This window comes from Lissotriton helveticus, chromosome 5_1, assembly GCF_964261635.1.
Source record: "Lissotriton helveticus chromosome 5_1, aLisHel1.1, whole genome shotgun sequence".
NCBI classification, from domain to species: Eukaryota; Metazoa; Chordata; class Amphibia; order Caudata; family Salamandridae; genus Lissotriton; species Lissotriton helveticus.
The window spans coordinates 866,353,039-866,369,447 of NC_136065.1; the positions used below are offsets into that span (position 1 = coordinate 866,353,039).

At 44.9% G+C, this 16,409-nt stretch overlaps 1 pseudogene; it reads left to right on the forward strand.

Annotated features, from left to right (window-relative positions):
- The first annotated feature begins 15,027 nt into the window (after window positions 1-15,027).
- On the forward strand, window positions 15,028-16,077 carry LOC144752561 (Golgi integral membrane protein 4-like; annotated as a pseudogene).
- Window positions 16,078-16,409: the final 332 nt, after the last annotated feature.

Below are 16,409 nucleotides of genomic sequence, written 5' to 3' on the forward strand. Positions count from 1 at the left end.
GGGCTGAGGCTTAGCAAAGCGGTTTGAATTGTAGGGCCGAAAATTGAAATTACTTGGACCCACCTCTGTAAGTAGGCTGTGGTCACAGAATGGGGGGACCACCGTCAGAGCCGGATTCCCACTTAGGCGCACCGGGGGCGCAGGGGAATTTCAATTAAGGCGTGCAGCCGGGCTATGGGTAAATAGAATTAAGGACAGGGGGTCAGAGGAACCGAGCCTTATGGGAGTATCCGGAGTTAATAAATGGTAAAAAATGAATGAATTCATACCCGTGGATTGCTAGGGAAAGTGCTCCTTATTAAATTCATACGATTCAGCAATGTTTTAGAAGGGTCCTGGTCTATTGTGCTTCCGCCTCATACGGCGTGCTGGAGAGAAAAAATAGATTACTTGTGAGCTGTTTGATCCGGTCGATTAGATCTCGGCGCTTATAGCGGATAGGTGGGAGTCCTACCTTGTTTGTAGAGTCACAAACACCAATAATTCGAGGTTGTGGGAGTGGGGCTCAATGCCGGGCACTCACTGACCCGTAATAGGGTAATGGACCGCTGAAAATAAATAAGGGCTTGTTTAGGATTCATATGTGGTTTAGAGCCAAAGCCTGGCGGGGGTTTGGTTCTCCATTACTTACCAGGTCGAAGTGGGACTTGCGTGGACCAGGATACTCGGACTCGATGCCGGTTCCTCGTTCCGCGTTTGGCAGCAATGTTTGTAAGGCGGCAGCCCGGTCACGTGGTGGTGACTTCGAGCGCCATCTTTGAGTGGTCATACGAGGTTGGGAATCTAAAGGGGCGGTTACTGTGAGTTTGAGCCGCCATCTTGGAGTGGATGCTTAACCAGCACCCAGCTGGCACTAACACAGGTCTGGGGGTAACGTAGATAAGGAAAGTGCAGGTAGGGCGGGGAAAAGAATTGGTGATGCATGCTAGTGACAGTGGAACAGTGACTTATATATATAAACACATTATTAACTTTTTAAATTTTTTTTTTTTTTTAAAAAGTATAAAGTAAACGCTAATCCAGAATTGCCTGATATTGCAACACTGTGTTTACTTGTATCCAGAGTGTTTAAACCTTTAGTCCAGAGCATTAAATCAAGAGTACATTTCAGAGAGCATTCTTAGTCCATTCGTCATCTCATTTCATATTTTAACTGATTCTTGAGAAACAGAAATGTTTTATAGGAGCGTGGTCCAATCCTCACTCTGATTCAAGCCTGTGTTGATGGTGTTGAATTGTATGATGGATTTCAGCTCCTCACGGTTCAGAAGTTGTTGTAAGTTACCTCCTCTTTGGGGTAATTTGACCGATTTCAAAATTGTCCATTTCAGGTCATCCACTGTGTGGTTCATACTGGCAAAATGTTCCACCAGTGGTGCATTGGGAGTGCCACAACGTATGCGGCTCCGGTGCTGGCTTATCCGCGTCTTTGCTTTTTGAGTTGTTTGGCCCACATACATCTTGGGACATGGGCATAGAACCGCATAAATTATATTACAACTGTTGCAATTTGTCAAATCATTCATGTGAATTGTGACATTGTTGTGACTAAAGGTGCGCCCTTCCAGTGTTAGATCACACACAATACATTGCCCACATTTAACATGCCCTATCACTGGCGGTAAACCCCAGCTTGCTTCAATTGTGTTTTTTGGAGGTGGTGTGGGGAGGGCAGCCCGGACAAGGTGGTCTTTGATGTTTTTACTCTTTTTAAATGCAAACAAAGGTTTTTCGAGCTGCACTTGACCTACATTTAAGGTTGACCAATACCGCAAGATTATTTTACGGATTTTATTTGACACTGGGGAGAATGTGGTGACGCAAGCAATTCTCTCTGTCTTCTTCCTTACTTTAGGTTCCAGAAGGACTTCACGTGGACAATACCAAGCTCTTTTTGAGGCATTCTTGACTAGTCTGTTTGGGTATCCGCGGGCTTTGAGTTTCGAAATCAGAATGCCTGCCTCCCTAAAATAGTCTGGTTTTGAAGAACAGTTCCGCCTGATACGAAGAAACTGTGAATATGGGAGTGAGTCTTTTAGTGCCCTCGGGTGATTACTGTCATACCTTAACAAAGTGTTGCGTTCAGTGGGTTTCCTGTAAAGGCGGGTTAGCAATTCGCCCTCCTCATGGTAGATTGTTAAGTCCAAGAATGGTAGCTCTGTCTTGTGATGGGAGAGAGTAAACTGTAAGTCACTGCAGTTGTTGTTCAGCCAGTGCCTGAAGGACTCTAAGATGCTTGCATCAGAATTCCAAATCAGGAAAATGTCGTCTATGTAGCGTCGCCAGATGGCAATGCTTGAACGGAAAGGGTTCGTGTCTGCTAGGATTGTGCCAGTCTCCAATGCGTCCATGAACAGAATGGCTAGGTGGGGAGCAAAAATGGCTCCCATTGAGGTCCCCTTGATCTGCTGGAAAAACACGCCATCAAAGACAAAAAAGTTCTTTGTAAGGCACAATTCGAGTAATTGCAAAATAAACAGGGTCGGTACTCTGTGTGGTCGTGGTCTGGAGTCTAAGATTTTTTGGATGACAAGTAGAGCCGCTCCTTGGGGTATGTTAGTGTAGAGCGACTCTACATCCAGAGTACAGAGTGTCTGAGAGCTGGGGTCATAAGGATAGTGCTCTACTAGATTTATCATTTCCATGCTGTCACGTACGTAACAACATGTAGAAGGCACAAAGTCCTTGATGAAAAAATCTACATAGGACCCTAGTGGTTCTAAAATTGAGCCACATGCCGACACAATAGGTCTGCCTGGGGGATTGTCAGTGTTTTTTTGGACTTTTGGGAGGGTGTAGATCAGTGGGAGTCGTGGACACTTAACATTAAGGAAATTGTACTCTTTTTTGCTTAGAAAGCCTTCATCTCTAGCCTCCGTGGTGACTTTTTTAATCAGTGCTTGGATTTCTGTGGTTGGATTACGTCCCAGTCTCAGATAGTGTTCCCTGTTGCTTAATTGACGGGTGATTTCAGCTTTATAGGAGTCAATATTCTGTAAAACGATTCCTCCCCCCTTGTCTGCGCTCTTAATGATTACATCAGTATTGGATTTGAGCGTCCCTATTGCCTCTTTCTCGCTGCGTGGGATGTTATATGGGACAAACAGTTTCTTCTTTTCTAAACTTTCGAGGTCCTTTAGAACAAGCTTTTCAAACGTGATGATCTCCGGCGGTATCATACTCGCCGATGGTAAGAATGTAGAGGGGGGGCAGAAGGGTGTGTTACGATTTGATTCTGGGAGGGGGTGTAGTTGGAAGAACACTTTTAGCCGAATGAGTCTGAAAAATCTCAGTAGCTCTGTGTGTAGTTCCATGTAATTCGGACGTATCGGTAAGAATAACCTGACATTACAGACTAGAAAAGGTGTATGGACAGTCTCAGTCTCCTCTGCGCATGTGCAGAGTAGCAGAGCATAATATAGTCTGTCTATAAGCAGAGTGCAAGAGTAAACGACATCAAGGTAGGACAGAGCACATGGTGAGCACATTGCAGATAAGATGGCTGCCGAATACAAGAGGGCTTCAGCTAAATGCTAACCCCGATCGCTGCCAAATTACAACACTGGGGGCATTCCCAGTAACATCCATGACTTTTTGACACTACCCAAGGGAGGTGTTAGGGAGGCACAACAAGGAGAAATAACTTTATTTCTCCTTGTTTTCTTTTTTCTATGTGTGCTACATTCTACAGCACATAAAGAAAGAGGAAAACGCCTCTTGTGATTGTTTTTGTGCAGGAAGGTTTCCCTTCCTGCAGAAAAACAATCATCCCCTCAATGCAGGCACCCATTCACCATGGTGCAAAGGTGCCGGCATTGATGTACAGCAGCCCAATGTGTGCTGGTGCAAGTGAAAAGGACAGGAATGCACTGTATCTGATAAATATGGCAAATTCCTGCCCTTTTCTTTTGCCATAGGGCAGCACAACAGGAAGGCCTGTGGGGATGCCCTATGACAAAAACGAAACAATTAGGCCCTGGGTGTTCTACCACCACCACTGCCCTTGATATTACACAGCCCTCCCCAACCAAATAGAAAAATCAGATACCTGGCATCCTGCCACCTGGCTCATCTGCTCTCTGTAATACTGCTTCCATTGCTTAAAAAAAAATCCTACCTAGCATCCTGCTAGCTGGTCATTGCCCTATCAAAGTAGGTCTACAGAGACTGGTGCTGACATAGGAGACAGCGGATAGTGGTGCATTAGCACCACCCAAAGGAGGTAACATAGTGCTTAATTTGTAAAATGTTAAGTGCCAGGGCTCTAACCAGGAGGACACTGCAGCTTGTACCACCCATCGCCCTTATCATCATTGCTAAAACCAACTACTAACTATCCCTCTCGCATGTAAAGGAGACAATTCAGATTAGTCCAAGTCCCCAAAGCTAAAGAAATGGCTGGGAAGGCAGGTATTAGCAATTTTAACATGTATTGTAATCCTAAACTACCATTGTTCTACTCATCTCTAAATTAGATGAGCAGTCCCACCATGTGGTGAACTGTTCTAACTATGGTGTTGACAATTAGGTGCCTGTGCAGAGCACCAGAAACCATTTAAATGGCGGTGCTCAGCACCGGAAAACACCGGCTCAAAATAAGCACTGACGACTGCTAAAGAGAGATCAAGGGCTCTGACTCATTTTCCACTGCTCTGTCAATAAAAAAGTAAGAAACAAAACATGTTTTTCAATTATCTGACCTTAGATCAGGGAATAATTGGCTTTCGAACCTGGGGTTCTATTACGTAGAGGCTGCATTTTCTTGATGGTGCCACAGTGCACTGTCAAACAGGTGCGCCGGGCACAAACAGGGAATGTGCGCCCAATAAGGTTGAATGCAGTGCTCTCAGGGCAGCTTTGAATTTGCGCTGTCCTGAAGCCAGCACATTCAAGTGAAATAGGGAATGGCTGCTTCAAAGGTGCTCTGTGTTTCTCTGTGCAGGCGGCACATGCCTGCACTTTAAAGAGAGGAGAAAGACCCTTCCAGGCGGGTGCAGTGAGTGACTACACCCACCTGCAAGGGGATGTCTGGGGGGTCAATAGGTCCCATTTGAACCTCTTCAGAGGGCTGCCATCAGGGGTCACACTGACAGTGTGCCACCTTTTTGTGCTACACTGTCAGTGCGCCTCCTGACAGCTTCTTTACCTCTGAACCTGCGTCCATAATATGGTGCGGGTGCAGAGGTTATTAGATTCCCCATTAGATGGGGCCAAGTCCCAATGCAAATGAGGAAATGCCCTCTTGAGATAGTGATGGCGCAACATATACACCAGCGCTATCTGTATTACAGAAGGGGCCTCACAAGCGTCTGCAGCCCCTTCTGTAATACCAAAGTGCCCTGGGGGTGCACAAAGTGGGTGCAAATGCTCGTTGCAATAGTGTTATTATATATATGTCATAAGTATTTTTCACGGATGAAAATGTCACCTCATTTCGGAGGCAGATGTTAATTCTGGCGGCTACTGTAACGCTGTAACTGAAGTTACATGTCCCATTAGAATTTCAAGTACAAGAACATCATAGTTTGTGAATTATTGACCCGGAGAATACACTGCCGAAATTTAGGGAAATCTCTTTGTTTAATACTGGGGGAAAATGTGTGTCAATCTGGGAGGGAAGTGGGACAGAGAGTCGTGTATTGACCACATATAATGTGAACAAAGTCATGAGCCTTGTCAAAACATCCTTCCCCATGCTAGTCAATGATGAGGGACTAAAGTCCTCTGGAAGAAAGAGGCATTAAGGAATTCCTCAGGTGTGCCTGAGAGAACTTGTTTTATATGTGTGGAAGAGGTGCCCAGGGTGCACGGTGCACATGGTGTATGAGTGCATGGCCACATAGTTTCCACCCATTTAGTATGCTACCAAATTCAACTGGAGGCAAGTATTAAGAAGATATTGGGAGAGCCCGACTGCAGGTGTGAATTGCAAGACTCTTCACAGGCATTGCAAGAATATTTTTGGCTACAGAGATGTTTGTGATGGGCCTGAATGAAGAGTATTAAGTAGAAGATAAAGTGGGTCCATTTAAATCTAGAGAGTTTCACCCTGCCCTTTCCTGTCCCATTATCTCTTGAAACACTGTGCCCGACTGGTTGACAGGTATTTAAGCAGAACAGACTGAGTATCCTGTGTGCCCTTGTTTTAGGTAGCTCCTAGCTCAAGCCTCTTTACTCCACCCTACCTTCCTGCTAACACTTTGAACAAAATCATGGCCCTACCAGTCGGCAAGGAAATAACAAAAGTGCAGAACTGCCAAGAACCGATGACAGAATTTAACTACTGTAATACACAAAGTCTGTCTGCAGCTTGCATCTAAAAATAGATTAGAAACATTCAGTTAGTGTGCCCAGATTTTCTGACCAGAAGCTTGGAGCCCCACCGCGTTGGAGACAAGGAGAATCCTTAGACTACCAGGTTTGAGGTACTTACTGCCAGCTCCCCTTATCCAGGTCCAGGACTAGTAACCCGGGAGGCAAAAATCAGTCCTCCAACAGGGGTAGTCTGGACCCTGGTGTAAGCAAGAGATATGATCTACTGATTAGGAAGGGTGCCTGAGGAGCCCTTGCAAAGGCTGTAAAGACAAGTCAAATCAGCAGCTTCAATAGTGGGTGAGATCTTCATCATAGTGCTATAGATGAGGCTTCATTGACACCTGAATCTAAGGCTGCCCCAGAACCCAAACAGATAGGAGTTCAACTGTGTTTCCCAGTGCCAAGGAGTGTCCGAAGTTCTAAGAAGATTTGACCGGCTTCCGCGGTCAAGATAAGCAGCTGCAAGCACCAAAAGAAGATCAAAGAGCACGGAGGAGTGTTTATCACTGTGGCCAAAAGGGATATACGGCAACCCTGGGTTCTGTGTAGGACTCAAAGGGGCATTACACAGCCTGGGAGAACAGGGGGTTCTGACTTAACCCCTTAGGTCAATGGATCCGGTCAGCGACTTGCCACCCAGGTACTGGACTGCTGCACTGGTCAAGACTCAGAGAGCAATAAGAAATCAACAAATAATATTATAAGATGTGTTCTCGCTACAGTGAGCCACCACACTCTCACTGCCCCTGAAAATAGTCAAACTCACTAGAAACCCACCTCTGTAACTGCTATGCGATACAAGGAGCTCAACAGATGGTTGGAAACATCAGCGGTTAGCTAGGTCAATTCTTCAGCAGCCATCTCCATCCCTTGATGTGGGGTACTGAATGTACCGATAATAAAAGTGAATCAGGATTGCTTGGGTTGTTTGGAGGTTCCTAAAAGCTCAAGCTCAGGTTAGCCCAGGCAGCAGTAGCAGCACTAAAACAGGCTGGCAGAATTCCAGCAAGTCTCTCAGCTTAGTCCCACATTTTTGGCTTAGTCCTAGCCAGGAAGAAGAGAGCAGTAAAGCAGCTCCACACAGCAACAAAGTTCTGCACATGCCCGAATCCAAGAGTTGATTTGTGAGCTGCTTCGCATCATGAGGTTTTCTACACAAAGCTGGCTAAATAAAAACTGTCAGTTAGGGCCTGATTTATATACTGGCGGAGTGGATACTCCATCCCAATGGTGACTGAGTTCTCTCCACGCAAATATAGTAGTCCACCTGCCAAATTTAGCAGCGGTAGACCTTCAGTTTGGCAATGAGGAGACTACTGTGTCTCCACAGTGGCCAAACTTCTCCGGAGCCCCTTAGGGGTAAGGGCTGTTGGAGAAACAGCTACATTTCTGCCCGTCCAATGTAGAAGGGCAGGCATGTAGTCACTCTTTACTGTTCCTTACCGTCAGGTAAAACTTGGCAGTAATGAACAGTAAAACAATTATGATGCACCCTAATCAATGGGAGAATGCTCCCGTGGTGAGGGAAGCATTACTTTTTTCTTTAAAAGAAAAAATCCTGTATTGGGATTTTGTTTTTGAAAACAAAAAAAGATTGCTGTTTACTACAGGCCTGCGTCCTTCTGACACATCCAAGCATCAAACAGTAAAATGCATTAACAGGAACAACTATCAAGGCGATTACTGCCACTGCCTTTGTAAATTACCACCTGCTTAATGGTCATTTATACATTAGGTGGGAGGCCTCACGACCATGAGCACAAAGTAATTGACTCCGTCCCCATGGAGGAGTGGCGGGCCGCCCACCTAAATATGTATCAGGCCATTAATGCTCAATGCATCAGCATGTGCCAATGTCCCAGGGCTCAAGTGAACCTACTGGATGACATCTCTTCTTACTCGTCTATTGTTTCCAGAAAAACCAACGCAAAGACAAGAAGTGGGGAATGGGTTTTCCTCTGTGGGCAGCACTCATTTCTCATCTTAAAATGCAATTCATACAAGAAAGTTAAAATTCACGATTTGTTACAGATCGCATTGCACCAGTAATATTCATGAAGCCATTATTCACATTAATGTTTGCAAAGTGGTATGCTAGTGATAGCTGCACCTATTGTTCGTGAACATCACATTTATTTTAACAGAATAAACACAAAGGGGTCCTTGTTCATCTCAAGCATCTAGACTTATGTTTAAAATGACAAAAGCGTCAGCAACTTCTCAGGGTGTGACTAGGCACTCAAAAAAAGCTATCAAACAACTGCCATCATCTATGCTTGGTCTGATGGGGAGAGTCCTGTAGACTTAAGGGTAGGTGGAACAATGTGCCCCTGTACTGTACCACGACGGGTTCTTCAGACCACCAGACCACCTTCAGACCACCAACATGCAGGTTGGAGAGTTCTGTGGCTTAGGGGACCATCGCCGCATTAGTAAAAAGCAAAAAAAGGACAGGGAGAATTTTGGGGAAAAGGGAAAATATGTCAGGGATGCCAGCTGCAAAAGTTGTTGCTGATTCTAGTCCTTCCAGCTTGTCTATATGTGAGTGAAAAATGCCTTATTGCTGACCTTATGTTACTATGTTACATAATCTGCACAATGCTTTCTATAAAAGTGCTCTAATAAAAATGTCAAATAAAAATAGATGTTGGTAAATATTATAATATTGCAAGGGATAAAGCTGGAAAGATTGAGATGTAGGAACTTTATAGCAACTACCCATTCTATTAAACTGCATGTTCTGCAATTTTTGTTTGTTGGTTTAGTGATCCTAATCAGATATCAAATGTTTGCCCATAAGCAGATTATTACAAAGGTTGCATGCTATATGATCAGTTTCCTGTATACAAAGTCGGACTGGCCAACATGGCAATCAGGCAGTGCCCAATGGGCTGCTCTTACGGAGCAGTGTTTAAGCCGGCTTTTTAAAAGTTTGTGGGTCTGTTTTATGGCTTGGTGAGACGGTTTTTACTGTTGAATTCCATAATCATACCACAGATTGTACCTGCAGTAAACAAAAATGCATGACATAAGAAGAGAGAGGTCTCCAAGGAGCTGTAAAAGCAGAGAAGAGAGAAGTAGCACCTGACCTGGGGCTGTAATGCACACAGTGCCACGAGGGCGCAATGGGCATTTGCGCCCACTTTGCATGCCTCAGGACACTTTTTTTATGGAGCCACAGACACTTGTGCGGCCCCTTCTGTAATACCAATACCGCTGGAGCACACAAAGCACGTGCCTCATGCAAATAATGGAATCCCTTTGCCTCTGCACCTGCTCCGTATTACAAACGCCGGTGCAGAGGCTATGGAACTTTCAGTGTCAGTGTGCCCCCCTGATGGCAGCCCTCTGTAAGTGAGTAAGTGGGTCCCATGGACCCCCCAGGACATCCCCCTGCAGGTGGGTGCAGGCACTGACTGCATCTGCCAGAAAGGGGCTCTCTAATCCCCTTTAAAACTGCAAGCAGGTTGCCCCAGCACTCTGAAAACACAGGGCGACTTCAAAGCATCCTCTCTGTTTTTCACAGGAATGCACTTTCGCATTCGCTTTCGCTTGAGGAGTGCGAGTTCGCGGCTGCCCAGGGGGCAGCGCATTCCATGTAATAGATGGCACTTTCCCTGTTTGCGCCTGGCTCACCTGTTTTAAGGTGCTCCAGGTGCAAACAGGAAAAGTGCGCCCTTTACATAATTGGGCCCCTGGTACCAAGCCTGCCGGTCTGTCTGCATCCATCACCGAAAACGGTGCTAAAGTTGACTTATCCTGCAGCTGTTACACCATAAACTCTGGAGGACTGCCTGCCTTTGAAAAAGACTCAAGACCTGCCTTGAGCAGCATACCTGTTCCAAAGAATCTCCAAAAGAGAAGGCTCTGAGGTCTCCAGAACCACCAAAACCCAACACCTGAAGCAACCACTGCACCAGTCGCCTCTCACCCAAGTTGAAGTGGGCCAATGGTGCCAACAAGGTTCCCCAGCCCTCTAGAGCTCAAGTCCATTGTGATTCCACCCCTCCTGGACTCCGCGAAGTCGCTTGCACCCTCTGCTGACCGACCCCTCGGTTACTTCTGTAAGGAAAAACCTGATGCCTAGGGACACCTCTGCATCCGTATCCCTTGAGCCTTGTAGAAGAGGACCAAAGGTGTCCCCCCATCCAGAGCATCAAAAGGCCTGAGCACACTTGCTGGTTCAGCTAGATTGGTTTTCTAGCCAGAGCTTGCAGAGTCTTTCAACAGTTACCGATCACCATTGAAACGCATTGGGCTCCCAACTCTAATTTGCACACTGCACCCAGCCGTGCTCATGCGGCTGGTGGTGTACTGTTCATGCTGCCTTGGACCTTACCCACCATTCAACTTAAATCCTGGAGCTTAGTCCTGTAAGTCGATATACTCTACCTGTTTGCAGAACCTTTTCTTCCTTCTATAGGATAACATTGCAAAACTCAGAAATTGCAGTGTCCACTTATTAAAGTTAAAAGAATATATATGTAAAAATGTACCCACCTGAATGATTTTTCTCTGATACCTAAACATATATAAAGACACTTCCTATTTTTATGAATTGGTGTGCATCTCTTTCTGATGCTCCGTCCATCACCACCCCCTTTTGTACCACTTTGTTCGCCATAAGTTGGCAGGGTATGCTCAGACTTGAGTCCCTTGCTCACTTTGCAACTGGATTCAAGCAAGCCGGGCTGAAGATGGCTGAAATGCCAGAAACCGGTCCTCGGAAGCTTGTTTCCGGTCCAGGGAAGGCATGGCTTGGCAGTTTGGGCTGGACTGTTCCCATGAGGCACAGGGTCAGACTGATTTGCATATGGCCATGTCTGAACTGGGGTGGCAGAGTGAGCTAAAGAACGGTGCTGGATTAAACCCAGATCTGTTGACTGGGTGTGAGTGTTTGATTGGTTCAGATGCTCCGTCCATCACCACCCCCTTTTGTACCGTCTTGTAAATAAGGCAGAGCCCCTATCGCCACCACTATGTGCCTTCCTGCACATAAGCAAACACCCCTGCAGTGCAGGCACCCTAACAAAATGGCGCTAGGGTGCCTTCGCTGGCACTAGGCAGCTTTTTTAGTGCCAGCACTATGGACAATTCAGGAGTGCACTGCATTCTTGTGAATAGGGCGCATCCCTGCATTTTGAAGGAGTCAGAGTGCAGCATTACCAATTTAGGCATAACACAGCGCTCCACCAGTTTCTTGTAAATATCCCCAAGTGTGTGCTACACAATCTGTGCTAGCAAGGTTTACCGTGTGCATGGAAAATATATTGAGCAGGTATCTTGCATGACTTCTGTTAGGGAAGTCATGAATCTTGTACAGTTTTCAAACAGATGACCACCGCAGTCTATGTTGTGTAAAATTGATAATTTATATGAAAATTATGCACATTACATGTAGAGCAAAATGCACTCACCACATCAAAAATTGGTTATCGATAATAACAACATGATTTTATAATTTGCTTTCCCATCTTCACATAATTTGAAGGTTAGTTGCCATGGTGATCATAAAGCCCTTGCTGGTAGGAATCAAAGTCACAAGTCAATTAGCTCCAACTACAGCAGTTTTTCAAAAGTGACTTTTTATTCATAAGCAAATATTTATTTTAGGGCAATTGATAATAAAATAATTAAGATAATGAGTTGGTCGTTAATAGGCTGGTTGGACTTCAGCAACGCATTTAATATAAAATACCTATGAATATAATGTTGAATAACCTGGAAATTCCGGATCCCGGGATCCGCACAATTAAATTCAGGAAGCTCACAGTGAGTCTTTTCAAACACTGTCAGTATCAGCAATCACTTCGAATGTTGTATCATTTTGTTATTGTTAGTTCAGAATAGTAAACTTATTAAGCAGGAGGCAACAGTTTGCCGTTTTCTTAGGACTTTTTGAGATATGAATAAGTGCAAGAAGAAATATTTGTTATATTATTATAGTATATTGTTAACATGGGTTGAATTAGGCTTTTGTTGTGCGGCTCAGGTGATATGTTTGAATTATAAATATAGTTAATCATTTTTCTATTTACTTCAGGTAAGTATACAACCCTTTAGGGTGCATATCTGAATTATATTAGGAACATGCACATCTGAATTATATTAGAAACATATAATTAAGTGCTTTTACAACTGAAATAAGGCTAGATTAAAATTAACTTTTTATGTAACACATAGGAATAGCTATCTCATAGTTTACAAGGAGCATGCAGGAGTTTCTTGTAAACAGCAGAAATATATGTCTTGTAAAAAAGTATATGGCCATGCCTTACAAGCTAATTTTTTTTTACAGATTTGGGCCTCAAGCAAGAGAGCTGGGTGACCCAGAACTTAAAAGCACTGGCCTCACACCGGAGTGCTACCTCTCAGCTTACTCTGCCCCAGATCATGCAATTGAAGTGCAAAGGATCACACCATCCGCCCACAAGGAGTCAGTAACTTCTTACTTTTTGCCCCCTCCTACTTTTCCTATCCGCTTTCCATCACCCCTGCTTAGTTTCCAATGAATGAATGATGCACCCGGGATCCAAAGTTCAGATTTCACTTGCGTTGTTTAATTAATTGTATTTGTTTTTTTTATGTGCGGCACATCTGGTTCTTACATAGTACATAAGCAATAACGTCATTATTATTTTACTATAGTGTGCTAAATCAATGCTAATGTTGTTTAGTGCATTTCAGCAACTCAATATTACATTCCTCTAACAAAGTGAAATATCAACTGTTATCTGATAACTTCACATTTTTCACATTTTCTTGGATTTCTGAATGAGCACCCCAACCTGTATGTACTAAAGAACGGATGTACATTTAAAACAAGCAAAAGGTTTTACAAGCATTTTTTAAGACGAGGCAGTGGTCTATAAGACTCTTTAAAATGCTTTTGCCAACATTCACAAAATGGAAGAGGACCCCTTCTCATGTGCAAATGTGTTACCACTACCTTTGTGCAGTCAGTAATATATTAATGTTTTACCACTGGATTTCAGTGACAAAACCTTAATGCGTCCCATTCCAAATTGGTATTTGAAGAGTCAACCCAAACATGCCCCCCCAAATACTAATTTGGAATGTAGATGCAAAGCAAAATGCTGTTCCGTAATGTGTTACAGAATCGCAATTTATGTTTGCTACAAATCAAAAGGTGTTTTTTTCAGTCATAAACAGCAAGATTTTGTGAATCAGACCCTTTGAGAACACACAGCGCCGGCTTTAGCACTAGTGGCGCCCTGTGCAACAATGTTTGTTGACGCACCCCCAAATGACCACCTCGCTACGGATTCCAACACTACCACCATTTGACAGTGCCCCTCAAGTCCCCATAACCACTGTCTCTTAGATTTATTTAGTATTATAGTGCCTCTCATAAAAGTTTAAGATGTCAGCATATACACTTTACATCACACACACATTGCCCAGAGATAATCAATCATCGGTGTGTAAATCGATATATAGGAAATGTTATATAAGACAGAGGCCTACAAAGAGTAAGAGTCACATTTTATCTATACTGATAGGCAGTATAGTTTAAGAGTGATTGGATTGTAAAAGCAAAAATTCAGAATTTAAAATGTAACCATTATTAGGGGGTTTCTTTAATAATAAGAGTTCATTTCTACCCAAATGAACCACTTTTGCAATCTTAGGACAATGAAAGACTAGGCAAAAAATATATAGCTCTAATATTTTCCTTGCTGTTTGCATTGAGCTCTTTAGTGGCAGTTAATAGCTCACTATTAGGATTCTAACTTATAAACTGAAAATAACAAAAGGATCTCTCACAAAAGCGGTATCCCATTGATTTATTTATATTATATGCACTTTGTGATGTGAATGGGGCACGTTCTTTGGAGCAGGCATATAAACCCTCTGCGCTAGGTTGAATCGAATCTCTCACTAGACAAAGCTTCGGTCTCTCCAGGAAGAACATTAATCACCGGACTTGTCATTTTTATTGATGCTGGAAAACTGCTTATAATGTACGCAGCTTTTAAAAAGATTAACATGACGCCCCCACCCCAAGTCAGCGCCCGGTGCGGTGGCACCGATCGCACCGCCCTAGAGCCGGCCCTGAGAACACAGAAAGCCTTAGTACATCTGCCCTGTACACTTTCTCTTTTTTATATTCTTTCTCGCCCCCACTCTCTTTCAGATGTCCCTATTCTGGCTTTCATGCTCGCTGTCTCACTCTTCACAAAACGGTGCTGTTGGTGAGAGCGTTTGGCTGCAGACTGAGTTTAAACCGGTGAATTCACCACGGGTCTCTGGTCCCTCAGGACTGGCAGAGTGCAGCGCTGTGAAACCCTGCCTACTTCCAGGGAAAAGTGATGAGCTGTACGTCGAGGCCACGTGCATCCTGCAGAAATATTCGCCTGGAAGTCCTCGATAACATCCATCCATTTCTCCGGCGCAGCGGAAGGGGCTCTGAAGGGCCGGCGTGCACAGGGAAGGCTCGCAGCACGGGCTGTGACGTACACACGGTATGGATGTACACACGGGATGGATGAACACACGGGATGACAAAGCACAGCGCTTTGACGTAACAGTGTGGCATTGTGAAGTCACCAAACGTCATAATTCGTGACGCTGAGCAGGGCTCTACAGGCAGGCGTGTGGCTCGCAACACTGTTAGTCAGACATTACTGACATGATGATAACAGGAGTCGGAGGGCCCGGCCCTCGCTGACTGGAATCAAACTCTCGGCCATGGGACCCGGGGCCTGTGGATTTCGCAGGCAGAAGAAGAGGATTTTGCGGATATGTCTCTGCTTGCTGACCTTGATGTGCCTGGGGTCTATGCTCTGCCTGTTCAAGCACTTACAGGAGAAAGTGCAGAGCTCCGTGAACCTGCTCCTGGAGTTCAAGCCGCAGCAGGAGACGCTCTCTGCGCAGCTGGAAGGGATGGATGAGGAGCGTTCCAGGCTGGAGCTGTCCCTCCAGAAGGAGCGTGCGGAGCACAAGAAGACGAAGGACGATTTTGTAGCATTTAAATCAGAAGCTCAGGAAGCCCTGAGCAAAGAGAAGGAAGACGCCATGAACCACTTTGTCGCCCTCCCCTCTCACCACAAGATCCTGAAGAACCAGCATGAAGGAGTGAAGAAGCAGCTCCTGGACTTGCAGGAACAGTATAACTCTCTGAAGCTGGAAAACCGGCGAGCATTGGAGAGCCACAACCACAAATATGAAAAGCTGCAACGGGAGAATGAGGAACACGTGGGGATGCTGCTGGCTATGATATCGAAACTAGCGGAAAAAATTATGGTTAATCGCAAAGCACATGAAGAGGTCCGCTCTCAGCTGCTTAGTGCGCAGGAGCAGCTAAATCAGATGCTCCAGATGAAGGAAGCTCTTCAGAGGATACCAAGCTTCAATTTGTTCAAAGCCCTGAAGCACAAGCAGTTCTGGTCACAGGCCTCAGATAATAAGCGTTCCCGAGCCTCTGAAGCTGAATTGCAGCGTATTTACGAACAGACTGGCCTCCAAGCGAATACTCTGGAGACACCGACAGACTCTGGGAAGAAAACCCCAGAAGGTGCTGCCCAGTCTGGAGAAGCTCTCCGAAAATTGTTGGTACCCCAGACAGGGTCTCTTGAGGTTCTGCCACAGCCAGCCTTGCCTCTGTGGCTAGCGAAGGATGGAGATGGCAGTGCCCTGCGTTTTTAGAAGACAGTGAAGAGCATCCAGGATGGAGACGAGATGCTAAAAAGAATTAAAGACCATAAACTTCACAATCAGAAACAGCACCATCTACTATGATGAATTTGGGAACATGAATATTGGAAATGACATTCTGGCCTGGACGGTGGACAAGAATGCGATGCCTTTCCGCACTGTTCGTGAGTACACCGGGAAATCTGACCCTTGATGCTGATCAGATTCAATGGCACACGAAGAGCAAGATAGCAATCTTTGATAGCCTTATACTCTAATGTGTATGAAAGACAAGATGGACTGTGCAAGCTCTCAATCGAAGGGGCCAACTTAGGAATTTAACGTATATTGGATTCCATTCCATTCTTGTACGCCAGGTACTGAAAGCAATATTACTCTCTCCCTTGCTGAAGACAATAGTGGAAAATCTCTTATTC